The 22,628-nt window shown below is 54.2% G+C and overlaps 54 non-coding genes across 54 annotated transcripts; 12 read left to right on the forward strand and 42 right to left on the reverse strand.

Moving 5' to 3' along the window:
* Positions 1-421: 421 nt before the first annotated feature.
* On the reverse strand, positions 422-494 carry trnav-aac (transfer RNA valine (anticodon AAC)). Its single transcript has one exon. It is a non-coding gene; the product is annotated as a tRNA-Val (tRNA).
* Positions 495-1,087: 593 nt separating this feature from the next.
* trnag-gcc (transfer RNA glycine (anticodon GCC)) lies at positions 1,088-1,158 on the reverse strand. Its single transcript has one exon. It is a non-coding gene; the product is annotated as a tRNA-Gly (tRNA).
* A 342-nt stretch (positions 1,159-1,500) lies between these two features.
* On the reverse strand, positions 1,501-1,573 carry trnav-cac (transfer RNA valine (anticodon CAC)). The gene has a single exon. It is a non-coding gene; the product is annotated as a tRNA-Val (tRNA).
* Positions 1,574-1,792: 219 nt separating this feature from the next.
* On the forward strand, positions 1,793-1,864 carry trnad-guc (transfer RNA aspartic acid (anticodon GUC)). Its single transcript has one exon. It is a non-coding gene; the product is annotated as a tRNA-Asp (tRNA).
* Positions 1,865-2,032: 168 nt separating this feature from the next.
* Positions 2,033-2,105, reverse strand: trnav-aac (transfer RNA valine (anticodon AAC)). Its single transcript has one exon. It is a non-coding gene; the product is annotated as a tRNA-Val (tRNA).
* Positions 2,106-2,698: 593 nt separating this feature from the next.
* Positions 2,699-2,769, reverse strand: trnag-gcc (transfer RNA glycine (anticodon GCC)). Its single transcript has one exon. It is a non-coding gene; the product is annotated as a tRNA-Gly (tRNA).
* A 342-nt stretch (positions 2,770-3,111) lies between these two features.
* On the reverse strand, positions 3,112-3,184 carry trnav-cac (transfer RNA valine (anticodon CAC)). The gene has a single exon. It is a non-coding gene; the product is annotated as a tRNA-Val (tRNA).
* A 219-nt stretch (positions 3,185-3,403) lies between these two features.
* On the forward strand, positions 3,404-3,475 carry trnad-guc (transfer RNA aspartic acid (anticodon GUC)). Its single transcript has one exon. It is a non-coding gene; the product is annotated as a tRNA-Asp (tRNA).
* A 168-nt stretch (positions 3,476-3,643) lies between these two features.
* Positions 3,644-3,716, reverse strand: trnav-aac (transfer RNA valine (anticodon AAC)). The gene has a single exon. It is a non-coding gene; the product is annotated as a tRNA-Val (tRNA).
* A 593-nt stretch (positions 3,717-4,309) lies between these two features.
* trnag-gcc (transfer RNA glycine (anticodon GCC)) lies at positions 4,310-4,380 on the reverse strand. Its single transcript has one exon. It is a non-coding gene; the product is annotated as a tRNA-Gly (tRNA).
* Positions 4,381-4,722: 342 nt separating this feature from the next.
* Positions 4,723-4,795, reverse strand: trnav-cac (transfer RNA valine (anticodon CAC)). Its single transcript has one exon. It is a non-coding gene; the product is annotated as a tRNA-Val (tRNA).
* A 219-nt stretch (positions 4,796-5,014) lies between these two features.
* On the forward strand, positions 5,015-5,086 carry trnad-guc (transfer RNA aspartic acid (anticodon GUC)). The gene has a single exon. It is a non-coding gene; the product is annotated as a tRNA-Asp (tRNA).
* A 175-nt stretch (positions 5,087-5,261) lies between these two features.
* Positions 5,262-5,334, reverse strand: trnav-aac (transfer RNA valine (anticodon AAC)). The gene has a single exon. It is a non-coding gene; the product is annotated as a tRNA-Val (tRNA).
* A 593-nt stretch (positions 5,335-5,927) lies between these two features.
* trnag-gcc (transfer RNA glycine (anticodon GCC)) lies at positions 5,928-5,998 on the reverse strand. The gene has a single exon. It is a non-coding gene; the product is annotated as a tRNA-Gly (tRNA).
* Positions 5,999-6,340: 342 nt separating this feature from the next.
* On the reverse strand, positions 6,341-6,413 carry trnav-cac (transfer RNA valine (anticodon CAC)). Its single transcript has one exon. It is a non-coding gene; the product is annotated as a tRNA-Val (tRNA).
* Positions 6,414-6,632: 219 nt separating this feature from the next.
* trnad-guc (transfer RNA aspartic acid (anticodon GUC)) lies at positions 6,633-6,704 on the forward strand. The gene has a single exon. It is a non-coding gene; the product is annotated as a tRNA-Asp (tRNA).
* A 175-nt stretch (positions 6,705-6,879) lies between these two features.
* On the reverse strand, positions 6,880-6,952 carry trnav-aac (transfer RNA valine (anticodon AAC)). The gene has a single exon. It is a non-coding gene; the product is annotated as a tRNA-Val (tRNA).
* A 593-nt stretch (positions 6,953-7,545) lies between these two features.
* On the reverse strand, positions 7,546-7,616 carry trnag-gcc (transfer RNA glycine (anticodon GCC)). The gene has a single exon. It is a non-coding gene; the product is annotated as a tRNA-Gly (tRNA).
* A 342-nt stretch (positions 7,617-7,958) lies between these two features.
* On the reverse strand, positions 7,959-8,031 carry trnav-cac (transfer RNA valine (anticodon CAC)). Its single transcript has one exon. It is a non-coding gene; the product is annotated as a tRNA-Val (tRNA).
* Positions 8,032-8,490: 459 nt separating this feature from the next.
* trnav-aac (transfer RNA valine (anticodon AAC)) lies at positions 8,491-8,563 on the reverse strand. The gene has a single exon. It is a non-coding gene; the product is annotated as a tRNA-Val (tRNA).
* A 593-nt stretch (positions 8,564-9,156) lies between these two features.
* Positions 9,157-9,227, reverse strand: trnag-gcc (transfer RNA glycine (anticodon GCC)). Its single transcript has one exon. It is a non-coding gene; the product is annotated as a tRNA-Gly (tRNA).
* A 342-nt stretch (positions 9,228-9,569) lies between these two features.
* On the reverse strand, positions 9,570-9,642 carry trnav-cac (transfer RNA valine (anticodon CAC)). The gene has a single exon. It is a non-coding gene; the product is annotated as a tRNA-Val (tRNA).
* Positions 9,643-9,861: 219 nt separating this feature from the next.
* On the forward strand, positions 9,862-9,933 carry trnad-guc (transfer RNA aspartic acid (anticodon GUC)). Its single transcript has one exon. It is a non-coding gene; the product is annotated as a tRNA-Asp (tRNA).
* Positions 9,934-10,101: 168 nt separating this feature from the next.
* Positions 10,102-10,174, reverse strand: trnav-aac (transfer RNA valine (anticodon AAC)). Its single transcript has one exon. It is a non-coding gene; the product is annotated as a tRNA-Val (tRNA).
* Positions 10,175-10,767: 593 nt separating this feature from the next.
* Positions 10,768-10,838, reverse strand: trnag-gcc (transfer RNA glycine (anticodon GCC)). The gene has a single exon. It is a non-coding gene; the product is annotated as a tRNA-Gly (tRNA).
* Positions 10,839-11,180: 342 nt separating this feature from the next.
* On the reverse strand, positions 11,181-11,253 carry trnav-cac (transfer RNA valine (anticodon CAC)). Its single transcript has one exon. It is a non-coding gene; the product is annotated as a tRNA-Val (tRNA).
* Positions 11,254-11,472: 219 nt separating this feature from the next.
* Positions 11,473-11,544, forward strand: trnad-guc (transfer RNA aspartic acid (anticodon GUC)). The gene has a single exon. It is a non-coding gene; the product is annotated as a tRNA-Asp (tRNA).
* A 168-nt stretch (positions 11,545-11,712) lies between these two features.
* trnav-aac (transfer RNA valine (anticodon AAC)) lies at positions 11,713-11,785 on the reverse strand. The gene has a single exon. It is a non-coding gene; the product is annotated as a tRNA-Val (tRNA).
* A 593-nt stretch (positions 11,786-12,378) lies between these two features.
* trnag-gcc (transfer RNA glycine (anticodon GCC)) lies at positions 12,379-12,449 on the reverse strand. The gene has a single exon. It is a non-coding gene; the product is annotated as a tRNA-Gly (tRNA).
* A 342-nt stretch (positions 12,450-12,791) lies between these two features.
* Positions 12,792-12,864, reverse strand: trnav-cac (transfer RNA valine (anticodon CAC)). The gene has a single exon. It is a non-coding gene; the product is annotated as a tRNA-Val (tRNA).
* Positions 12,865-13,083: 219 nt separating this feature from the next.
* On the forward strand, positions 13,084-13,155 carry trnad-guc (transfer RNA aspartic acid (anticodon GUC)). The gene has a single exon. It is a non-coding gene; the product is annotated as a tRNA-Asp (tRNA).
* A 175-nt stretch (positions 13,156-13,330) lies between these two features.
* On the reverse strand, positions 13,331-13,403 carry trnav-aac (transfer RNA valine (anticodon AAC)). Its single transcript has one exon. It is a non-coding gene; the product is annotated as a tRNA-Val (tRNA).
* A 593-nt stretch (positions 13,404-13,996) lies between these two features.
* trnag-gcc (transfer RNA glycine (anticodon GCC)) lies at positions 13,997-14,067 on the reverse strand. The gene has a single exon. It is a non-coding gene; the product is annotated as a tRNA-Gly (tRNA).
* Positions 14,068-14,409: 342 nt separating this feature from the next.
* Positions 14,410-14,482, reverse strand: trnav-cac (transfer RNA valine (anticodon CAC)). Its single transcript has one exon. It is a non-coding gene; the product is annotated as a tRNA-Val (tRNA).
* A 219-nt stretch (positions 14,483-14,701) lies between these two features.
* trnad-guc (transfer RNA aspartic acid (anticodon GUC)) lies at positions 14,702-14,773 on the forward strand. The gene has a single exon. It is a non-coding gene; the product is annotated as a tRNA-Asp (tRNA).
* A 175-nt stretch (positions 14,774-14,948) lies between these two features.
* trnav-aac (transfer RNA valine (anticodon AAC)) lies at positions 14,949-15,021 on the reverse strand. The gene has a single exon. It is a non-coding gene; the product is annotated as a tRNA-Val (tRNA).
* Positions 15,022-15,614: 593 nt separating this feature from the next.
* Positions 15,615-15,685, reverse strand: trnag-gcc (transfer RNA glycine (anticodon GCC)). The gene has a single exon. It is a non-coding gene; the product is annotated as a tRNA-Gly (tRNA).
* Positions 15,686-16,027: 342 nt separating this feature from the next.
* trnav-cac (transfer RNA valine (anticodon CAC)) lies at positions 16,028-16,100 on the reverse strand. Its single transcript has one exon. It is a non-coding gene; the product is annotated as a tRNA-Val (tRNA).
* A 219-nt stretch (positions 16,101-16,319) lies between these two features.
* trnad-guc (transfer RNA aspartic acid (anticodon GUC)) lies at positions 16,320-16,391 on the forward strand. Its single transcript has one exon. It is a non-coding gene; the product is annotated as a tRNA-Asp (tRNA).
* A 175-nt stretch (positions 16,392-16,566) lies between these two features.
* trnav-aac (transfer RNA valine (anticodon AAC)) lies at positions 16,567-16,639 on the reverse strand. Its single transcript has one exon. It is a non-coding gene; the product is annotated as a tRNA-Val (tRNA).
* A 593-nt stretch (positions 16,640-17,232) lies between these two features.
* On the reverse strand, positions 17,233-17,303 carry trnag-gcc (transfer RNA glycine (anticodon GCC)). The gene has a single exon. It is a non-coding gene; the product is annotated as a tRNA-Gly (tRNA).
* Positions 17,304-17,645: 342 nt separating this feature from the next.
* Positions 17,646-17,718, reverse strand: trnav-cac (transfer RNA valine (anticodon CAC)). The gene has a single exon. It is a non-coding gene; the product is annotated as a tRNA-Val (tRNA).
* Positions 17,719-17,937: 219 nt separating this feature from the next.
* Positions 17,938-18,009, forward strand: trnad-guc (transfer RNA aspartic acid (anticodon GUC)). Its single transcript has one exon. It is a non-coding gene; the product is annotated as a tRNA-Asp (tRNA).
* A 175-nt stretch (positions 18,010-18,184) lies between these two features.
* On the reverse strand, positions 18,185-18,257 carry trnav-aac (transfer RNA valine (anticodon AAC)). The gene has a single exon. It is a non-coding gene; the product is annotated as a tRNA-Val (tRNA).
* Positions 18,258-18,850: 593 nt separating this feature from the next.
* Positions 18,851-18,921, reverse strand: trnag-gcc (transfer RNA glycine (anticodon GCC)). Its single transcript has one exon. It is a non-coding gene; the product is annotated as a tRNA-Gly (tRNA).
* Positions 18,922-19,263: 342 nt separating this feature from the next.
* On the reverse strand, positions 19,264-19,336 carry trnav-cac (transfer RNA valine (anticodon CAC)). The gene has a single exon. It is a non-coding gene; the product is annotated as a tRNA-Val (tRNA).
* Positions 19,337-19,555: 219 nt separating this feature from the next.
* Positions 19,556-19,627, forward strand: trnad-guc (transfer RNA aspartic acid (anticodon GUC)). The gene has a single exon. It is a non-coding gene; the product is annotated as a tRNA-Asp (tRNA).
* Positions 19,628-19,795: 168 nt separating this feature from the next.
* Positions 19,796-19,868, reverse strand: trnav-aac (transfer RNA valine (anticodon AAC)). The gene has a single exon. It is a non-coding gene; the product is annotated as a tRNA-Val (tRNA).
* A 593-nt stretch (positions 19,869-20,461) lies between these two features.
* On the reverse strand, positions 20,462-20,532 carry trnag-gcc (transfer RNA glycine (anticodon GCC)). Its single transcript has one exon. It is a non-coding gene; the product is annotated as a tRNA-Gly (tRNA).
* Positions 20,533-20,874: 342 nt separating this feature from the next.
* Positions 20,875-20,947, reverse strand: trnav-cac (transfer RNA valine (anticodon CAC)). Its single transcript has one exon. It is a non-coding gene; the product is annotated as a tRNA-Val (tRNA).
* A 219-nt stretch (positions 20,948-21,166) lies between these two features.
* trnad-guc (transfer RNA aspartic acid (anticodon GUC)) lies at positions 21,167-21,238 on the forward strand. Its single transcript has one exon. It is a non-coding gene; the product is annotated as a tRNA-Asp (tRNA).
* Positions 21,239-21,406: 168 nt separating this feature from the next.
* Positions 21,407-21,479, reverse strand: trnav-aac (transfer RNA valine (anticodon AAC)). The gene has a single exon. It is a non-coding gene; the product is annotated as a tRNA-Val (tRNA).
* A 593-nt stretch (positions 21,480-22,072) lies between these two features.
* On the reverse strand, positions 22,073-22,143 carry trnag-gcc (transfer RNA glycine (anticodon GCC)). The gene has a single exon. It is a non-coding gene; the product is annotated as a tRNA-Gly (tRNA).
* Positions 22,144-22,485: 342 nt separating this feature from the next.
* trnav-cac (transfer RNA valine (anticodon CAC)) lies at positions 22,486-22,558 on the reverse strand. The gene has a single exon. It is a non-coding gene; the product is annotated as a tRNA-Val (tRNA).
* Positions 22,559-22,628: the final 70 nt, after the last annotated feature.

The raw sequence follows: 22,628 nt of genomic DNA on the forward strand, positions 1-22,628 counted from the left end.
CAACATTTACACTTCACCGCAAACACTTCCAAGGCCAAGTGACATGATTTCCTACTGGATCCAGTCAAAGCTGCTGTCGTTGAGGGACAGTGAATGTGTAAGTAACGCAAGAGTTCCACTGTGAAACTCTTAGGTTTCCCTGTAAATGCCGACAAAGGAGCCCAAGACGTGTCTTCGGCAGTCCTCGTTAGTATAGTGGACAGTATCTCCGCTTGTCACGCGGAAGACCAGGGTTCGGTTCCCTGACGGGGAGCGCTCTGCAAGCGGGACCAGCGTCCAAGCTCCCTGCGGTGACAATTGGCACCGGGAGGAGAAGACGGGCGATGTTCAAAGTCCGACGCTTTTGGGCAGTCCTTCGTCTTTTCCTGAAAAGCCCTGGACCTTGACTTTAAACGTGTGGAGTAACAAGAACAAAGAGCAGTGTTTCCGCCCAGTTTCGAACGGGGGACCTTTCGCGTGTTAGGCGAACGTGATAACCACTACACTACGGAAACAGTGGCATGCCACTTGGGGGGACACAACTGGCAGGGCAGGGCAAATGTCTCACGACACCCAGCTCTCACAGCACATGCTCGGGGTCAAAGTTGGTGAAGTCACACTGTCAATGTAGCGGTGGCCCTGGTTGTACAGTGATTTGACACTGGCGGAACAGTGACTGACACCGGGGGAACATAAGGGCTCAAGAGGCCCCTGAAGAACCAGACCCACCTCTGGAGCTCACCCCCCTCCCGCCCCCCACCTCCACCCCTCCCCCGACCCGGCCCACCATCCGACCCCGCGGACCCACACTTAAGCACACGGCCTGAGTTAAAACCCTTGTTTGGCCAATTTAGAGTGTCGCACCCCTGGTACTCTACAATCAGAGACTGACATTGGGGATACCCATTTACATTTGCGTTGAGGCCCACGCTTATTCTCCTTGCGTGGTACTCGAGAAAAAGACACAGCGGGGATACAAAGCGACGTTTGGGATACTCGCTGACATTCAAACACATCCCCGGTGTCTGGCGGTCACAATCACGTCAGTCAGCTTCACAAACGAGGCGATGTTGCCGAGGAGCCAGCCGCTAACCACAAAAGGAACGGCTGCATTGGCCGGGAATCGGACCCGGATCTCCCACGTGGCAGGTGAGAATTCTACCATTGAACCACCAATGCCCACGTTCGCGCCAATACGAGAAGGGACAGGACGTGTTCAATTGACTTTAAAACTTCCACGGTAATATTCTTTGAATTCCCTGTAAACGCCGAAAAACCAATCCAAAATGGAAGTTCCCGCCGAAGACCAGGGTTGGACTGGCCGACGGGGAGCGTTCCGCGAGCAGGACAAGAGTCAAAATGCCCCGGGCATTTAATGCACCGCATAAGGGAGCAGTGGACAGGATTCAAAGTCAAACCCTTTGGGCAAAAGGACCGGGGCAGTCCTTCTTATGGTCCAGCTTACTGAAAATTCCCCCGAGTCGAGTTTTGATGCGTGGCGTAACCAGGAACAAAGAACAGTGTTTCCGCCCAGTTTCGAACGGGGGACCTTTCGCGTGTGAGGCGAACGTGATAACCACTACACTACGGAAACTGCTGAGGAGCCCTCTTGCGCACGTGCCCGGCGAAATGCAACATTTACACTTCACCGCAAACACTTCCAAGGCCAAGTGACATGATTTCCTACTGGATCCAGTCAAAGCTGCTGTCGTTGAGGGACAGTGAATGTGTAAGTAACGCAAGAGTTCCACTGTGAAACTCTTAGGCTTCCCTGTAAATGCCGACAAAGGAGCCCAAGACGTGTCTTCGGCAGTCCTCGTTAGTATAGTGGACAGTATCTCCGCTTGTCACGCGGAAGACCAGGGTTCGATTCCCTGACGGGGAGCGCTCTGCAAGCGGGACCAGCGTCCAAGCTCCCTGCGGTGACAATTGGCACCGGGAGGAGAAGACGGGCGATGTTCAAAGTCCGACGCTTTTGGGCAGTCCTTCGTCTTTTCCTGAAAAGCCCTGGACCTTGACTTTAAACGTGTGGAGTAACAAGAACAAAGAGCAGTGTTTCCGCCCAGTTTCGAACGGGGGACCTTTCGCGTGTTAGGCGAACGTGATAACCACTACACTACGGAAACAGTGGCATGCCACTTGGGGGGACACAACTGGCAGGGCAGGGCAAATGTCTCACGACACCCAGCTCTCACAGCACATGCTCGGGGTCAAAGTTGGTGAAGTCACACTGTCAATGTAGCGGTGGCCCTGGTTGTACAGTGATTTGACACTGGCGGAACAGTGACTGACACCGGGGGAACATAAGGGCTCAAGAGGCCCCTGAAGAACCAGACCCACCTCTGGAGCTCACCCCCCTCCCGCCCCCCACCTCCACCCCTCCCCCGACCCGGCCCACCATCCGACCCCGCGGACCCACACTTAAGCACACGGCCTGAGTTAAAACCCTTGTTTGGCCAATTTAGAGTGTCGCACCCCTGGTACTCTACAATCAGAGACTGACATTGGGGATACCCATTTACATTTGCGTTGAGGCCCACGCTTATTCTCCTTGCGTGGTACTCGAGAAAAAGACACAGCGGGGATACAAAGCGACGTTTGGGATACTCGCTGACATTCAAACACATCCCCGGTGTCTGGCGGTCACAATCACGTCAGTCAGCTTCACAAACGAGGCGATGTTGCCGAGGAGCCAGCCGCTAACCACAAAAGGAACGGCTGCATTGGCCGGGAATCGGACCCGGATCTCCCACGTGGCAGGTGAGAATTCTACCATTGAACCACCAATGCCCACGTTCGCGCCAATACGAGAAGGGACAGGACGTGTTCAATTGACTTTAAAACTTCCACGGTAATATTCTTTGAATTCCCTGTAAACGCCGAAAAACCAATCCAAAATGGAAGTTCCCGCCGAAGACCAGGGTTGGACTGGCCGACGGGGAGCGTTCCGCGAGCAGGACAAGAGTCAAAATGCCCCGGGCATTTAATGCACCGCATAAGGGAGCAGTGGACAGGATTCAAAGTCAAACCCTTTGGGCAAAAGGACCGGGGCAGTCCTTCTTATGGTCCAGCTTACTGAAAATTCCCCCGAGTTGAGTTTTGATGCGTGGCGTAACCAGGAACAAAGAACAGTGTTTCCGCCCAGTTTCGAACGGGGGACCTTTCGCGTGTGAGGCGAACGTGATAACCACTACACTACGGAAACTGCTGAGGAGGCCTCTTGCGCACGTGCCCGGCGAAATGCAACATTTACACTTCACCGCAAACACTTCCAAGGCCAAGTGACATGATTTCCTACTGGATCCAGTCAAAGCTGCTGTCGTTGAGGGACAGTGAATGTGTAAGTAACGCAAGAGTTCCACTGTGAAACTCTTAGGTTTCCCTGTAAATGCCGACAAAGGAGCCCAAGACGTGTCTTCGGCAGTCCTCGTTAGTATAGTGGACAGTATCTCCGCTTGTCACGCGGAAGACCAGGGTTCGATTCCCTGACGGGGAGCGCTCTGCAAGCGGGACCAGCGTCCAAGCTCCCTGCGGTGACAATTGGCACCGGGAGGAGAAGACGGGCGATGTTCAAAGTCCGACGCTTTTGGGCAGTCCTTCGTCTTTTCCTGAAAAGCCCTGGACCTTGACTTTAAACGTGTGGAGTAACAAGAACAAAGAGCAGTGTTTCCGCCCAGTTTCGAACGGGGGACCTTTCGCGTGTTAGGCGAACGTGATAACCACTACACTACGGAAACAGTGGCATGCCACTTGGGGGGACACAACTGGCAGGGCAGGGCAAATGTCTCACGACACCCAGCTCTCACAGCACATGCTCGGGGTCAAAGTTGGTGAAGTCACACTGTCAATGTAGCGGTGGCCCTGGTTGTACAGTGATTTGACACTGGCGGAACAGTGACTGACACCGGGGGAACATAAGGGCTCAAGAGGCCCCTGAAGAACCAGACCCACCTCTGGAGCTCACCCCCCTCCCGCCCCCCACCTCCACCCCTCCCCCGACCTGGCCCACCATCCGACCCCGCGGACCCACACTTAAGCACACGGCCTGAGTTAAAACCCTTGTTTGGCCAATTTAGAGTGTCGCACCCCTGGTACTCTACAATCAGAGACTGACATTGGGGATACCCATTTACATTTGCGTTGAGGCCCACGCTTATTCTCCTTGCGTGGTACTCGAGAAAAAGACACAGCGGGGATACAAAGCGACGTTTGGGATACTCGCTGACATTCAAACACATCCCCGGTGTCTGGCGGTCACAATCACGTCAGTCAGCTTCACAAACGAGGCGATGTTGCCGAGGAGCCAGCCGCTAACCACAAAAGGAACGGCTGCATTGGCCGGGAATCGGACCCGGATCTCCCACGTGGCAGGTGAGAATTCTACCATTGAACCACCAATGCCCACGTTCGCGCCAATACGAGAAGGGACAGGACGTGTTCAATTGACTTTAAAACTTCCACGGTAATATTCTTTGAATTCCCTGTAAACGCCGAAAAACCAATCCAAAATGGAAGTTCCCGCCGAAGACCAGGGTTGGACTGGCCGACGGGGAGCGTTCCGCGAGCAGGACAAGAGTCAAAATGCCCCGGGCATTTAATGCACCGCATAAGGGAGCAGTGGACAGGATTCAAAGTCAAACCCTTTGGGCAAAAGGACCGGGGCAGTCCTTCTTATGGTCCAGCTTACTGAAAATTCCCCCGAGTCGAGTTTTGATGCGTGGCGTAACCAGGAACAAAGAACAGTGTTTCCGCCCAGTTTCGAACGGGGGACCTTTCGCGTGTGAGGCGAACGTGATAACCACTACACTACGGAAACTGCTGAGGAGCCCTCTTGCGCACGTGCCCGGCGAAATGCAACATTTACACTTCACCGCAAACACTTCCAAGGCCAAGTGACATGATTTCCTACTGGATCCAGTCAAAGCTGCTGTCGTTGAGGGACAGTGAATGTGTAAGTAACGCAAGAGTTCCACTGTGAAACGCTTAGGTTTCCCTGTAAATGCCGACAAAGGAGCCCAAGACGTGTCTTCGGCAGTCCTCGTTAGTATAGTGGACAGTATCTCCGCTTGTCACGCGGAAGACCAGGGTTCGATTCCCTGACGGGGAGCGCTCTGCAAGCGGGACCAGCGTCCAAGCTCCCTGCGGTGACAATTGGCACCGGGAGGAGAAGACGGGCGATGTTCAAAGTCCGACGCTTTTGGGCAGTCCTTCGTCTTTTCCTGTTTACTGAAAAGCCCTGGCCCTTGAGTTTAAACGTGTGGAGTAACAAGAACAAAGAGCAGTGTTTCCGCCCAGTTTCGAACGGGGGACCTTTCGCGTGTTAGGCGAACGTGATAACCACTACACTACGGAAACAGTGGCATGCCACTTGGGGGGACACAACTGGCAGGGCAGGGCAAATGTCTCACGACACCCAGCTCTCACAGCACATGCTCGGGGTCAAAGTTGGTGAAGTCACACTGTCAATGTAGCGGTGGCCCTGGTTGTACAGTGATTTGACACTGGCGGAACAGTGACTGACACCGGGGGAACATAAGGGCTCAAGAGGCCCCTGAAGAACCAGACCCACCTCTGGAGCTCACCCCCCTCCCGCCCCCCACCTCCACCCCTCCCCCGACCCGGCCCACCATCCGACCCCGCGGACCCACACTTAAGCACACGGCCTGAGTTAAAACCCTTGTTTGGCCAATTTAGAGTGTCGCACCCCTGGTACTCTACAATCAGAGACTGACATTGGGGATACCCATTTACATTTGCGTTGAGGCCCACGCTTATTCTCCTTGCGTGGTACTCGAGAAAAAGACACAGCGGGGATACAAAGCGACGTTTGGGATACTCGCTGACATTCAAACACATCCCCGGTGTCTGGCGGTCACAATCACGTCAGTCAGCTTCACAAACGAGGCGATGTTGCCGAGGAGCCAGCCGCTAACCACAAAAGGCACGGCTGCATTGGCCGGGAATCGGACCCGGATCTCCCACGTGGCAGGTGAGAATTCTACCATTGAACCACCAATGCCCACGTTCGCGCCAATACGAGAAGGGACAGGACGTGTTCAATTGACTTTAAAACTTCCACGGTAATATTCTTTGAATTCCCTGTAAACGCCGAAAAACCAATCCAAAATGGAAGTTCCCGCCGAAGACCAGGGTTGGACTGGCCGACGGGGAGCGTTCCGCGAGCAGGACAAGAGTCAAAATGCCCCGGGCATTTAATGCACCGCATAAGGGAGCAGTGGACAGGATTCAAAGTCAAACCCTTAGGGCAAAAGGACCGGGGCAGTCCTTCTTATGGTCCAGCTTAGTGAAAATTCCCCCGAGTCGAGTTTTGATGCGTGGCGTAACCAGGAACAAAGAACAGTGTTTCCGCCCAGTTTCGAACGGGGGACCTTTCGCGTGTGAGGCGAACGTGATAACCACTACACTACGGAAACTGCTGAGGAGCCCTCTTGCGCACGTGCCCGGCGAAATGCAACATTTACACTTCACCGCAAACACTTCCAAGGCCAAGTGACATGATTTCCTACTGGATCCAGTCAAAGCTGCTGTCGTTGAGGGACAGTGAATGTGTAAGTAACGCAAGAGTTCCACTGTGAAACTCTTAGGCTTCCCTGTAAATGCCGACAAAGGAGCCCAAGACGTGTCTTCGGCAGTCCTCGTTAGTATAGTGGACAGTATCTCCGCTTGTCACGCGGAAGACCAGGGTTCGATTCCCTGACGGGGAGCGCTCTGCAAGCGGGACCAGCGTCCAAGCTCCCTGCTGTGACAATTGGCACCGGGAGGAGAAGACGGGCGATGTTCAAAGTCCGACGCTTTTGGGCAGTCCTTCGTCTTTTCCTGTTTACTGAAAAGCCCTGGCCCTTGAGTTTAAACGTGTGGAGTAACAAGAACAAAGAGCAGTGTTTCCGCCCAGTTTCGAACGGGGGACCTTTCGCGTGTTAGGCGAACGTGATAACCACTACACTACGGAAACAGTGGCATGCCACTTGGGGGGACACAACTGGCAGGGCAGGGCAAATGTCTCACGACACCCAGCTCTCACAGCACATGCTCGGGGTCAAAGTTGGTGAAGTCACACTGTCAATGTAGCGGTGGCCCTGGTTGTACAGTGATTTGACACTGGCGGAACAGTGACTGACACCGGGGGAACATAAGGGCTCAAGAGGCCCCTGAAGAACCAGACCCACCTCTGGAGCTCACCCCCCTCCCGCCCCCCACCTCCACCCCTCCCCCGACCCGGCCCACCATCCGACCCCGCGGACCCACACTTAAGCACACGGCCTGAGTTAAAACCCTTGTTTGGCCAATTTAGAGTGTCGCACCCCTGGTACTCTACAATCAGAGACTGACATTGGGGATACCCATTTACATTTGCGTTGAGGCCCACGCTTATTCTCCTTGCGTGGTACTCGAGAAAAAGACACAGCGGGGATACAAAGCGACGTTTGGGATACTCGCTGACATTCAAACACATCCCCGGTGTCTGGCGGTCACAATCACGTCAGTCAGCTTCACAAACGAGGCGATGTTGCCGAGGAGCCAGCCGCTAACCACAAAAGGAACGGCTGCATTGGCCGGGAATCGGACCCGGATCTCCCACGTGGCAGGTGAGAATTCTACCATTGAACCACCAATGCCCACGTTCGCGCCAATACGAGAAGGGACAGGACGTGTTCAATTGACTTTAAAACTTCCACGGTAATATTCTTTGAATTCCCTGTAAACGCCGAAAAACCAATCCAAAATGGAAGTTCCCGCCGAAGACCAGGGTTGGACTGGCCGACGGGGAGCGTTCCGCGAGCAGGACAAGAGTCAAAATGCCCCGGGCATTTAATGCACCGCATAAGGGAGCAGTGGACAGGATTCAAAGTCAAACCCTTTGGGCAAAAGGACCGGGGCAGTCCTTCTTATGGTCCAGCTTACTGAAAATTCCCCCGAGTTGAGTTTTGATGCGTGGCGTAACCAGGAACAAAGAACAGTGTTTCCGCCCAGTTTCGAACGGGGGACCTTTCGCGTGTGAGGCGAACGTGATAACCACTACACTACGGAAACTGCTGAGGAGGCCTCTTGCGCACGTGCCCGGCGAAATGCAACATTTACACTTCACCGCAAACACTTCCAAGGCCAAGTGACATGATTTCCTACTGGATCCAGTCAAAGCTGCTGTCGTTGAGGGACAGTGAATGTGTAAGTAACGCAAGAGTTCCACTGTGAAACTCTTAGGTTTCCCTGTAAATGCCGACAAAGGAGCCCAAGACGTGTCTTCGGCAGTCCTCGTTAGTATAGTGGACAGTATCTCCGCTTGTCACGCGGAAGACCAGGGTTCGGTTCCCTGACGGGGAGCGCTCTGCAAGCGGGACCAGCGTCCAAGCTCCCTGCGGTGACAATTGGCACCGGGAGGAGAAGACGGGCGATGTTCAAAGTCCGACGCTTTTGGGCAGTCCTTCGTCTTTTCCTGAAAAGCCCTGGACCTTGACTTTAAACGTGTGGAGTAACAAGAACAAAGAGCAGTGTTTCCGCCCAGTTTCGAACGGGGGACCTTTCGCGTGTTAGGCGAACGTGATAACCACTACACTACGGAAACAGTGGCATGCCACTTGGGGGGACACAACTGGCAGGGCAGGGCAAATGTCTCACGACACCCAGCTCTCACAGCACATGCTCGGGGTCAAAGTTGGTGAAGTCACACTGTCAATGTAGCGGTGGCCCTGGTTGTACAGTGATTTGACACTGGCGGAACAGTGACTGACACCGGGGGAACATAAGGGCTCAAGAGGCCCCTGAAGAACCAGACCCACCTCTGGAGCTCACCCCCCTCCCGCCCCCCACCTCCACCCCTCCCCCGACCCGGCCCACCATCCGACCCCGCGGACCCACACTTAAGCACACGGCCTGAGTTAAAACCCTTGTTTGGCCAATTTAGAGTGTCGCACCCCTGGTACTCTACAATCAGAGACTGACATTGGGGATACCCATTTACATTTGCGTTGAGGCCCACGCTTATTCTCCTTGCGTGGTACTCGAGAAAAAGACACAGCGGGGATACAAAGCGACGTTTGGGATACTCGCTGACATTCAAACACATCCCCGGTGTCTGGCGGTCACAATCACGTCAGTCAGCTTCACAAACGAGGCGATGTTGCCGAGGAGCCAGCCGCTAACCACAAAAGGAACGGCTGCATTGGCCGGGAATCGGACCCGGATCTCCCACGTGGCAGGTGAGAATTCTACCATTGAACCACCAATGCCCACGTTCGCGCCAATACGAGAAGGGACAGGACGTGTTCAATTGACTTTAAAACTTCCACGGTAATATTCTTTGAATTCCCTGTAAACGCCGAAAAACCAATCCAAAATGGAAGTTCCCGCCGAAGACCAGGGTTGGACTGGCCGACGGGGAGCGTTCCGCGAGCAGGACAAGAGTCAAAATGCCCCGGGCATTTAATGCACCGCATAAGGGAGCAGTGGACAGGATTCAAAGTCAAACCCTTTGGGCAAAAGGACCGGGGCAGTCCTTCTTATGGTCCAGCTTACTGAAAATTCCCCCGAGTCGAGTTTTGATGCGTGGCGTAACCAGGAACAAAGAACAGTGTTTCCGCCCAGTTTCGAACGGGGGACCTTTCGCGTGTGAGGCAAACGTGATAACCACTACACTACGGAAACTGCTGAGGAGCCCTCTTGCGCACGTGCCCGGCGAAATGCAACATTTACACTTCACCGCAAACACTTCCAAGGCCAAGTGACATGATTTCCTACTGGATCCAGTCAAAGCTGCTGTCGTTGAGGGACAGTGAATGTGTAAGTAACGCAAGAGTTCCACTGTGAAACTCTTAGGCTTCCCTGTAAATGCCGACAAAGGAGCCCAAGACGTGTCTTCGGCAGTCCTCGTTAGTATAGTGGACAGTATCTCCGCTTGTCACGCGGAAGACCAGGGTTCGATTCCCTGACGGGGAGCGCTCTGCAAGCGGGACCAGCGTCCAAGCTCCCTGCGGTGACAATTGGCACCGGGAGGAGAAGACGGGCGATGTTCAAAGTCCGACGCTTTTGGGCAGTCCTTCGTCTTTTCCTGAAAAGCCCTGGACCTTGACTTTAAACGTGTGGAGTAACAAGAACAAAGAGCAGTGTTTCCGCCCAGTTTCGAACGGGGGACCTTTCGCGTGTTAGGCGAACGTGATAACCACTACACTACGGAAACAGTGGCATGCCACTTGGGGGGACACAACTGGCAGGGCAGGGCAAATGTCTCACGACACCCAGCTCTCACAGCACATGCTCGGGGTCAAAGTTGGTGAAGTCACACTGTCAATGTAGCGGTGGCCCTGGTTGTACAGTGATTTGACACTGGCGGAACAGTGACTGACACCGGGGGAACATAAGGGCTCAAGAGGCCCCTGAAGAACCAGACCCACCTCTGGAGCTCACCCCCCTCCCGCCCCCCACCTCCACCCCTCCCCCGACCCGGCCCACCATCCGACCCCGCGGACCCACACTTAAGCACACGGCCTGAGTTAAAACCCTTGTTTGGCCAATTTAGAGTGTCGCACCCCTGGTACTCTACAATCAGAGACTGACATTGGGGATACCCATTTACATTTGCGTTGAGGCCCACGCTTATTCTCCTTGCGTGGTACTCGAGAAAAAGACACAGCGGGGATACAAAGCGACGTTTGGGATACTCGCTGACATTCAAACACATCCCCGGTGTCTGGCGGTCACAATCACGTCAGTCAGCTTCACAAACGAGGCGATGTTGCCGAGGAGCCAGCCGCTAACCACAAAAGGAACGGCTGCATTGGCCGGGAATCGGACCCGGATCTCCCACGTGGCAGGTGAGAATTCTACCATTGAACCACCAATGCCCACGTTCGCGCCAATACGAGAAGGGACAGGACGTGTTCAATTGACTTTAAAACTTCCACGGTAATATTCTTTGAATTCCCTGTAAACGCCGAAAAACCAATCCAAAATGGAAGTTCCCGCCGAAGACCAGGGTTGGACTGGCCGACGGGGAGCGTTCCGCGAGCAGGACAAGAGTCAAAATGCCCCGGGCATTTAATGCACCGCATAAGGGAGCAGTGGACAGGATTCAAAGTCAAACCCTTTGGGCAAAAGGACCGGGGCAGTCCTTCTTATGGTCCAGCTTACTGAAAATTCCCCCGAGTTGAGTTTTGATGCGTGGCGTAACCAGGAACAAAGAACAGTGTTTCCGCCCAGTTTCGAACGGGGGACCTTTCGCGTGTGAGGCGAACGTGATAACCACTACACTACGGAAACTGCTGAGGAGGCCTCTTGCGCACGTGCCCGGCGAAATGCAACATTTACACTTCACCGCAAACACTTCCAAGGCCAAGTGACATGATTTCCTACTGGATCCAGTCAAAGCTGCTGTCGTTGAGGGACAGTGAATGTGTAAGTAACGCAAGAGTTCCACTGTGAAACTCTTAGGTTTCCCTGTAAATGCCGACAAAGGAGCCCAAGACGTGTCTTCGGCAGTCCTCGTTAGTATAGTGGACAGTATCTCCGCTTGTCACGCGGAAGACCAGGGTTCGATTCCCTGACGGGGAGCGCTCTGCAAGCGGGACCAGCGTCCAAGCTCCCTGCGGTGACAATTGGCACCGGGAGGAGAAGACGGGCGATGTTCAAAGTCCGACGCTTTTGGGCAGTCCTTCGTCTTTTCCTGAAAAGCCCTGGACCTTGACTTTAAACGTGTGGAGTAACAAGAACAAAGAGCAGTGTTTCCGCCCAGTTTCGAACGGGGGACCTTTCGCGTGTTAGGCGAACGTGATAACCACTACACTACGGAAACAGTGGCATGCCACTTGGGGGGACACAACTGGCAGGGCAGGGCAAATGTCTCACGACACCCAGCTCTCACAGCACATGCTCGGGGTCAAAGTTGGTGAAGTCACACTGTCAATGTAGCGGTGGCCCTGGTTGTACAGTGATTTGACACTGGCGGAACAGTGACTGACACCGGGGGAACATAAGGGCTCAAGAGGCCCCTGAAGAACCAGACCCACCTCTGGAGCTCACCCCCCTCCCGCCCCCCACCTCCACCCCTCCCCCGACCTGGCCCACCATCCGACCCCGCGGACCCACACTTAAGCACACGGCCTGAGTTAAAACCCTTGTTTGGCCAATTTAGAGTGTCGCACCCCTGGTACTCTACAATCAGAGACTGACATTGGGGATACCCATTTACATTTGCGTTGAGGCCCACGCTTATTCTCCTTGCGTGGTACTCGAGAAAAAGACACAGCGGGGATACAAAGCGACGTTTGGGATACTCGCTGACATTCAAACACATCCCCGGTGTCTGGCGGTCACAATCACGTCAGTCAGCTTCACAAACGAGGCGATGTTGCCGAGGAGCCAGCCGCTAACCACAAAAGGAACGGCTGCATTGGCCGGGAATCGGACCCGGATCTCCCACGTGGCAGGTGAGAATTCTACCATTGAACCACCAATGCCCACGTTCGCGCCAATACGAGAAGGGACAGGACGTGTTCAATTGACTTTAAAACTTCCACGGTAATATTCTTTGAATTCCCTGTAAACGCCGAAAAACCAATCCAAAATGGAAGTTCCCGCCGAAGACCAGGGTTGGACTGGCCGACGGGGAGCGTTCCGCGAGCAGGACAAGAGTCAAAATGCCCCGGGCATTTAATGCACCGCATAAGGGAGCAGTGGACAGGATTCAAAGTCAAACCCTTTGGGCAAAAGGACCGGGGCAGTCCTTCTTATGGTCCAGCTTACTGAAAATTCCCCCGAGTCGAGTTTTGATGCGTGGCGTAACCAGGAACAAAGAACAGTGTTTCCGCCCAGTTTCGAACGGGGGACCTTTCGCGTGTGAGGCGAACGTGATAACCACTACACTACGGAAACTGCTGAGGAGCCCTCTTGCGCACGTGCCCGGCGAAATGCAACATTTACACTTCACCGCAAACACTTCCAAGGCCAAGTGACATGATTTCCTACTGGATCCAGTCAAAGCTGCTGTCGTTGAGGGACAGTGAATGTGTAAGTAACGCAAGAGTTCCACTGTGAAACGCTTAGGTTTCCCTGTAAATGCCGACAAAGGAGCCCAAGACGTGTCTTCGGCAGTCCTCGTTAGTATAGTGGACAGTATCTCCGCTTGTCACGCGGAAGACCAGGGTTCGATTCCCTGACGGGGAGCGCTCTGCAAGCGGGACCAGCGTCCAAGCTCCCTGCGGTGACAATTGGCACCGGGAGGAGAAGACGGGCGATGTTCAAAGTCCGACGCTTTTGGGCAGTCCTTCGTCTTTTCCTGTTTACTGAAAAGCCCTGGCCCTTGAGTTTAAACGTGTGGAGTAACAAGAACAAAGAGCAGTGTTTCCGCCCAGTTTCGAACGGGGGACCTTTCGCGTGTTAGGCGAACGTGATAACCACTACACTACGGAAACAGTGGCATGCCACTTGGGGGGACACAACTGGCAGGGCAGGGCAAATGTCTCACGACACCCAGCTCTCACAGCACATGCTCGGGGTCAAAGTTGGTGAAGTCACACTGTCAATGTAGCGGTGGCCCTGGTTGTACAGTGATTTGACACTGGCGGAACAGTGACTGACACCGGGGGAACATAAGGGCTCAAGAGGCCCCTGAAGAACCAGACCCACCTCTGGAGCTCACCCCCCTCCCGCCCCCCACCTCCACCCCTCCCCCGACCCGGCCCACCATCCGACCCCGCGGACCCACACTTAAGCACACGGCCTGAGTTAAAACCCTTGTTTGGCCAATTTAGAGTGTCGCACCCCTGGTACTCTACAATCAGAGACTGACATTGGGGATACCCATTTACATTTGCGTTGAGGCCCACGCTTATTCTCCTTGCGTGGTACTCGAGAAAAAGACACAGCGGGGATACAAAGCGACGTTTGGGATACTCGCTGACATTCAAACACATCCCCGGTGTCTGGCGGTCACAATCACGTCAGTCAGCTTCACAAACGAGGCGATGTTGCCGAGGAGCCAGCCGCTAACCACAAAAGGAACGGCTGCATTGGCCGGGAATCGGACCCGGATCTCCCACGTGGCAGGTGAGAATTCTACCATTGAACCACCAATGCCCACGTTCGCGCCAATACGAGAAGGGACAGGACGTGTTCAATTGACTTTAAAACTTCCACGGTAATATTCTTTGAATTCCCTGTAAACGCCGAAAAACCAATCCAAAATGGAAGTTCCCGCCGAAGACCAGGGTTGGACTGGCCGACGGGGAGCGTTCCGCGAGCAGGACAAGAGTCAAAATGCCCCGGGCATTTAATGCACCGCATAAGGGAGCAGTGGACAGGATTCAAAGTCAAACCCTTTGGGCAAAAGGACCGGGGCAGTCCTTCTTATGGTCCAGCTTAGTGAAAATTCCCCCGAGTCGAGTTTTGATGCGTGGCGTAACCAGGAACAAAGAACAGTGTTTCCGCCCAGTTTCGAACGGGGGACCTTTCGCGTGTGAGGCGAACGTGATAACCACTACACTACGGAAACTGCTGAGGAGCCCTCTTGCGCACGTGCCCGGCGAAATGCAACATTTACACTTCACCGCAAACACTTCCAAGGCCAAGTGACATGATTTCCTACTGGATCCAGTCAAAGCTGCTGTCGTTGAGGGACAGTGAATGTGTAAGTAACGCAAGAGTTCCACTGTGAAACTCTTAGGCTTCCCTGTAAATGCCGACAAAGGAGCCCAAGACGTGTCTTCGGCAGTCCTCGTTAGTATAGTGGACAGTATCTCCGCTTGTCACGCGGAAGACCAGGGTTCGATTCCCTGACGGGGAGCGCTCTGCAAGCGGGACCAGCGTCCAAGCTCCCTGCGGTGACAATTGGCACCGGGAGGAGAAGACGGGCGATGTTCAAAGTCCGACGCTTTTGGGCAGTCCTTCGTCTTTTCCTGTTTACTGAAAAGCCCTGGCCCTTGAGTTTAAACGTGTGGAGTAACAAGAACAAAGAGCAGTGTTTCCGCCCAGTTTCGAACGGGGGACCTTTCGCGTGTTAGGCGAACGTGATAACCACTACACTACGGAAACAGTGGCATGCCACTTGGGGGGACACAACTGGCAGGGCAGGGCAAATGTCTCACGACACCCAGCTCTCACAGCACATGCTCGGGGTCAAAGTTGGTGAAGTCACACTGTCAATGTAGCGGTGGCCCTGGTTGTACAGTGATTTGACACTGGCGGAACAGTGACTGACACCGGGGGAACATAAGGGCTCAAGAGGCCCCTGAAGAACCAGACCCACCTCTGGAGCTCACCCCCCTCCCGCCCCCCACCTCCACCCCTCCCCCGACCCGGCCCACCATCCGACCCCGCGGACCCACACTTAAGCACACGGCCTGAGTTAAAACCCTTGTTTGGCCAATTTAGAGTGTCGCACCCCTGGTACTCTACAATCAGAGACTGACATTGGGGATACCCATTTACATTTGCGTTGAGGCCCACGCTTATTCTCCTTGCGTGGTACTCGAGAAAAAGACACAGCGGGGATACAAAGCGACGTTTGGGATACTCGCTGACATTCAAACACATCCCCGGTGTCTGGCGGTCACAATCACGTCAGTCAGCTTCACAAACGAGGCGATGTTGCCGAGGAGCCAGCCGCTAACCACAAAAGGAACGGCTGCATTGGCCGGGAATCGGACCCGGATCTCCCACGTGGCAGGTGAGAATTCTACCATTGAACCACCAATGCCCACGTTCGCGCCAATACGAGAAGGGACAGGACGTGTTCAATTGACTTTAAAACTTCCACGGTAATATTCTTTGAATTCCCTGTAAACGCCGAAAAACCAATCCAAAATGGAAGTTCCCGCCGAAGACCAGGGTTGGACTGGCCGACGGGGAGCGTTCCGCGAGCAGGACAAGAGTCAAAATGCCCCGGGCATTTAATGCACCGCATAAGGGAGCAGTGGACAGGATTCAAAGTCAAACCCTTTGGGCAAAAGGACCGGGGCAGTCCTTCTTATGGTCCAGCTTACTGAAAATTCCCCCGAGTCGAGTTTTGATGCGTGGCGTAACCAGGAACAAAGAACAGTGTTTCCGCCCAGTTTCGAACGGGGGACCTTTCGCGTGTGAGGCGAACGTGATAACCACTACACTACGGAAACTGCTGAGGAGCCCTCTTGCGCACGTGCCCGGCGAAATGCAACATTTACACTTCACCGCAAACACTTCCAAGGCCAAGTGACATGATTTCCTACTGGATCCAGTCAAAGCTGCTGTCGTTGAGGGACAGTGAATGTGTAAGTAACGCAAGAGTTCCACTGTGAAACGCTTAGGTTTCCCTGTAAATGCCGACAAAGGAGCCCAAGACGTGTCTTCGGCAGTCCTCGTTAGTATAGTGGACAGTATCTCCGCTTGTCACGCGGAAGACCAGGGTTCGATTCCCTGACGGGGAGCGCTCTGCAAGCGGGACCAGCGTCCAAGCTCCCTGCGGTGACAATTGGCACCGGGAGGAGAAGACGGGCGATGTTCAAAGTCCGACGCTTTTGGGCAGTCCTTCGTCTTTTCCTGTTTACTGAAAAGCCCTGGCCCTTGAGTTTAAACGTGTGGAGTAACAAGAACAAAGAGCAGTGTTTCCGCCCAGTTTCGAACGGGGGACCTTTCGCGTGTTAGGCGAACGTGATAACCACTACACTACGGAAACAGTTGCATGCCACTTGGGGGGACACAACTGGCAGGGCAGGGCAAATGTCTCACGACACCCAGCTCTCACAGCACATGCTCGGGGTCAAAGTTGGTGAAGTCACACTGTCAATGTAGCGGTGGCCCTGGTTGTACAGTGATTTGACACTGGCGGAACAGTGACTGACACCGGGGGAACATAAGGGCTCAAGAGGCCCCTGAAGAACCAGACCCACCTCTGGAGCTCACCCCCCTCCCGCCCCCCACCTCCACCCCTCCCCCGACCCGGCCCACCATCCGACCCCGCGGACCCACACTTAAGCACACGGCCTGAGTTAAAACCCTTGTTTGGCCAATTTAGAGTGTCGCACCCCTGGTACTCTACAATCAGAGACTGACATTGGGGATACCCATTTACATTTGCGTTGAGGCCCACGCTTATTCTCCTTGCGTGGTACTCGAGAAAAAGACACAGCGGGGATACAAAGCGACGTTTGGGATACTCGCTGACATTCAAACACATCCCCGGTGTCTGGCGGTCACAATCACGTCAGTCAGCTTCACAAACGAGGCGATGTTGCCGAGGAGCCAGCCGCTAACCACAAAAGGAACGGCTGCATTGGCCGGGAATCGGACCCGGATCTCCCACGTGGCAGGTGAGAATTCTACCATTGAACCACCAATGCCCACGTTCGCGCCAATACGAGAAGGGACAGGACGTGTTCAATTGACTTTAAAACTTCCACGGTAATATTCTTTGAATTCCCTGTAAACGCCGAAAAACCAATCCAAAATGGAAGTTCCCGCCGAAGACCAGGGTTGGACTGGCCGACGGGGAGCGTTCCGCGAGCAGGACAAGAGTCAAAATGCCCCGGGCATTTAATGCACCGCATAAGGGAGCAGTGGACAGGATTCAAAGTCAAACCCTTTGGGCAAAAGGACCGGGGCAGTCCTTCTTATGGTCCAGCTTACTGAAAATTCCCCCGAGTCGAGTTTTGATGCGTGGCGTAACCAGGAACAAAGAACAGTGTTTCCGCCCAGTTTCGAACGGGGGACCTTTCGCGTGTGAGGCGAACGTGATAACCACTACACTACGGAAACTGCTGAGGAGCCCTCTTGCGCACGTGCCCGGCGAAATGCAACATTTACACTTCACCGCAAACACTTCCAAGGCCAAGTGACATGATTTCCTACTGGATCCAGTCAAAGCTGCTGTCGTTGAGGGACAGTGAATGTGTAAGTAACGCAAGAGTTCCACTGTGAAACGCTTAGGTTTCCCTGTAAATGCCGACAAAGGAGCCCAAGACGTGTCTTCGGCAGTCCTCGTTAGTATAGTGGACAGTATCTCCGCTTGTCACGCGGAAGACCAGGGTTCGATTCCCTGACGGGGAGCGCTCTGCAAGCGGGACCAGCGTCCAAGCTCCCTGCGGTGACAATTGGCACCGGGAGGAGAAGACGGGCGATGTTCAAAGTCCGACGCTTTTGGGCAGTCCTTCGTCTTTTCCTGTTTACTGAAAAGCCCTGGCCCTTGAGTTTAAACGTGTGGAGTAACAAGAACAAAGAGCAGTGTTTCCGCCCAGTTTCGAACGGGGGACCTTTCGCGTGTTAGGCGAACGTGATAACCACTACACTACGGAAACAGTGGCATGCCACTTGGGGGGACACAACTGGCAGGGCAGGGCAAATGTCTCACGACACCCAGCTCTCACAGCACATGCTCGGGGTCAAAGTTGGTGAAGTCACACTGTCAATGTAGCGGTGGCCCTGGTTGTACAGTGATTTGACACTGGCGGAACAGTGACTGACACCGGGGGAACATAAGGGCTCAAGAGGCCCCTGAAGAACCAGACCCACCTCTGGAGCTCACCCCCCTCCCGCCCCCCACCTCCACCCCTCCCCCGACCCGGCCCACCATCCGACCCCGCGGACCCACACTTAAGCACACGGCCTGAGTTAAAACCCTTGTTTGGCCAATTTAGAGTGTCGCACCCCTGGTACTCTACAATCAGAGACTGACATTGGGGATACCCATTTACATTTGCGTTGAGGCCCACGCTTATTCTCCTTGCGTGGTACTCGAGAAAAAGACACAGCGGGGATACAAAGCGACGTTTGGGATACTCGCTGACATTCAAACACATCCCCGGTGTCTGGCGGTCACAATCACGTCAGTCAGCTTCACAAACGAGGCGATGTTGCCGAGGAGCCAGCCGCTAACCACAAAAGGAACGGCTGCATTGGCCGGGAATCGGACCCGGATCTCCCACGTGGCAGGTGAGAATTCTACCATTGAACCACCAATGCCCACGTTCGCGCCAATACGAGAAGGGACAGGACGTGTTCAATTGACTTTAAAACTTCCACGGTAATATTCTTTGAATTCCCTGTAAACGCCGAAAAACCAATCCAAAATGGAAGTTCCCGCCGAAGACCAGGGTTGGACTGGCCGACGGGGAGCGTTCCGCGAGCAGGACAAGAGTCAAAATGCCCCGGGCATTTAATGCACCGCATAAGGGAGCAGTGGACAGGATTCAAAGTCAAACCCTTAGGGCAAAAGGACCGGGGCAGTCCTTCTTATGGTCCAGCTTAGTGAAAATTCCCCCGAGTCGAGTTTTGATGCGTGGCGTAACCAGGAACAAAGAACAGTGTTTCCGCCCAGTTTCGAACGGGGGACCTTTCGCATGTGAGGCGAACGTGATAACCACTACACTACGGAAACTGCTGAGGAGCCCTCTTGCGCACGTGCCCGGCGAAATGCAACATTTACACTTCACCGCAAACACTTCCAAGGCCAAGTGACATGATTTCCTACTGGATCCAGTCAAAGCTGCTGTCGTTGAGGGACAGTGAATGTGTAAGTAACGCAAGAGTTCCACTGTGAAACTCTTAGGCTTCCCTGTAAATGCCGACAAAGGAGCCCAAGACGTGTCTTCGGCAGTCCTCGTTAGTATAGTGGACAGTATCTCCGCTTGTCACGCGGAAGACCAGGGTTCGATTCCCTGACGGGGAGCGCTCTGCAAGCGGGACCAGCGTCCAAGCTCCCTGCGGTGACAATTGGCACCGGGAGGAGAAGACGGGCGATGTTCAAAGTCCGACGCTTTTGGGCAGTCCTTCGTCTTTTCCTGAAAAGCCCTGGACCTTGACTTTAAACGTGTGGAGTAACAAGAACAAAGAGCAGTGTTTCCGCCCAGTTTCGAACGGGGGACCTTTCGCGTGTTAGGCGAACGTGATAACCACTACACTACGGAAACAGTGGCATGCCACTTGGGGGGACACAACTGGCAGGGCAGGGCAAATGTCTCACGACACCCAGCTCTCACAGCACATGCTCGGGGTCAAAGTTGGTGAAGTCACACTGTCAATGTAGCGGTGGCCCTGGTTGTACAGTGATTTGACACTGGCGGAACAGTGACTGACACCGGGGGAACATAAGGGCTCAAGAGGCCCCTGAAGAACCAGACCCACCTCTGGAGCTCACCCCCCTCCCGCCCCCCACCTCCACCCCTCCCCCGACCCGGCCCACCATCCGACCCCGCGGACCCACACTTAAGCACACGGCCTGAGTTAAAACCCTTGTTTGGCCAATTTAGAGTGTCGCACCCCTGGTACTCTACAATCAGAGACTGACATTGGGGATACCCATTTACATTTGCGTTGAGGCCCACGCTTATTCTCCTTGCGTGGTACTCGAGAAAAAGACACAGCGGGGATACAAAGCGACGTTTGGGATACTCGCTGACATTCAAACACATCCCCGGTGTCTGGCGGTCACAATCACGTCAGTCAGCTTCACAAACGAGGCGATGTTGCCGAGGAGCCAGCCGCTAACCACAAAAGGAACGGCTGCATTGGCCGGGAATCGGACCCGGATCTCCCACGTGGCAGGTGAGAATTCTACCATTGAACCACCAATGCCCACGTTCGCGCCAATACGAGAAGGGACAGGACGTGTTCAATTGACTTTAAAACTTCCACGGTAATATTCTTTGAATTCCCTGTAAACGCCGAAAAACCAATCCAAAATGGAAGTTCCCGCCGAAGACCAGGGTTGGACTGGCCGACGGGGAGCGTTCCGCGAGCAGGACAAGAGTCAAAATGCCCCGGGCATTTAATGCACCGCATAAGGGAGCAGTGGACAGGATTCAAAGTCAAACCCTTAGGGCAAAAGGACCGGGGCAGTCCTTCTTATGGTCCAGCTTAGTGAAAATTCCCCCGAGTCGAGTTTTGATGCGTGGCGTAACCAGGAACAAAGAACAGTGTTTCCGCCCAGTTTCGAACGGGGGACCTTTCGCATGTGAGGCGAACGTGATAACCACTACACTACGGAAACTGCTGAGGAGCCCTCTTGCGCACGTGCCCGGCGAAATGCAACATTTACACTTCACCGCAAACACTTCCAAGGCCAAGTGACATGATTTCCTACTGGATCCAGTCAAAGCTGCTGTCGTTGAGGGACAGTGAATGTGTAAGTAACGCAAGAGTTCCACTGTGAAACTCTTAGGCTTCCCTGTAAATGCCGACAAAGGAGCCCAAGACGTGTCTTCGGCAGTCCTCGTTAGTATAGTGGACAGTATCTCCGCTTGTCACGCGGAAGACCAGGGTTCGATTCCCTGACGGGGAGCGCTCTGCAAGCGGGACCAGCGTCCAAGCTCCCTGCGGTGACAATTGGCACCGGGAGGAGAAGACGGGCGATGTTCAAAGTCCGACGCTTTTGGGCAGTCCTTCGTCTTTTCCTGAAAAGCCCTGGACCTTGACTTTAAACGTGTGGAGTAACAAGAACAAAGAGCAGTGTTTCCGCCCAGTTTCGAACGGGGGACCTTTCGCGTGTTAGGCGAACGTGATAACCACTACACTACGGAAACAGTGGCATGCCACTTGGGGGGACACAACTGGCAGGGCAGGGCAAATGTCTCACGACACCCAGCTCTCACAGCACATGCTCGGGGTCAAAGTTGGTGAAGTCACACTGTCAATGTAGCGGTGGCCCTGGTTGTACAGTGATTTGACACTGGCGGAACAGTGACTGACACCGGGGGAACATAAGGGCTCAAGAGGCCCCTGAAGAACCAGACCCACCTCTGGAGCTCACCCCCCTCCCGCCCCCCACCTCCACCCCTCCCCCGACCCGGCCCACCATCCGACCCCGCGGACCCACACTTAAGCACACGGCCTGAGTTAAAACCCTTGTTTGGCCAATTTAGAGTGTCGCACCCCTGGTACTCTACAATCAGAGACTGACATTGGGGATACCCATTTACATTTGCGTTGAGGCCCACGCTTATTCTCCTTGCGTGGTACTCGAGAAAAAGACACAGCGGGGATACAAAGCGACGTTTGGGATACTCGCTGACATTCAAACACATCCCCGGTGTCTGGCGGTCACAATCACGTCAGTCAGCTTCACAAACGAGGCGATGTTGCCGAGGAGCCAGCCGCTAACCACAAAAGGAACGGCTGCATTGGCCGGGAATCGGACCCGGATCTCCCACGTGGCAGGTGAGAATTCTACCATTGAACCACCAATGCCCACGTTCGCGCCAATACGAGAAGGGACAGGACGTGTTCAATTGACTTTAAAACTTCCACGGTAATATTCTTTGAATTCCCTGTAAACGCCGAAAAACCAATCCAAAATGGAAGTTCCCGCCGAAGACCAGGGTTGGACTGGCCGACGGGGAGCGTTCCGCGAGCAGGACAAGAGTCAAAATGCCCCGGGCATTTAATGCACCGCATAAGGGAGCAGTGGACAGGATTCAAAGTCAAACCCTTAGGGCAAAAGGACCGGGGCAGTCCTTCTTATGGTCCAGCTTAGTGAAAATTCCCCCGAGTCGAGTTTTGATGCGTGGCGTAACCAGGAACAAAGAACAGTGTTTCCGCCCAGTTTCGAACGGGGGACCTTTCGCATGTGAGGCGAACGTGATAACCACTACACTACGGAAACTGCTGAGGAGGCCTCTTGCGCACGTGCCCGGCGAAATGCAACATTTACACTTCACCGCAAACACTTCCAA

This window comes from Clinocottus analis, unplaced genomic scaffold (genome assembly GCF_023055335.1).
Source record: "Clinocottus analis isolate CAN_PGR_092001 unplaced genomic scaffold, fCliAna1.0.p SCAF_34, whole genome shotgun sequence".
NCBI classification, from domain to species: domain Eukaryota; kingdom Metazoa; phylum Chordata; class Actinopteri; order Perciformes; family Cottidae; genus Clinocottus; species Clinocottus analis.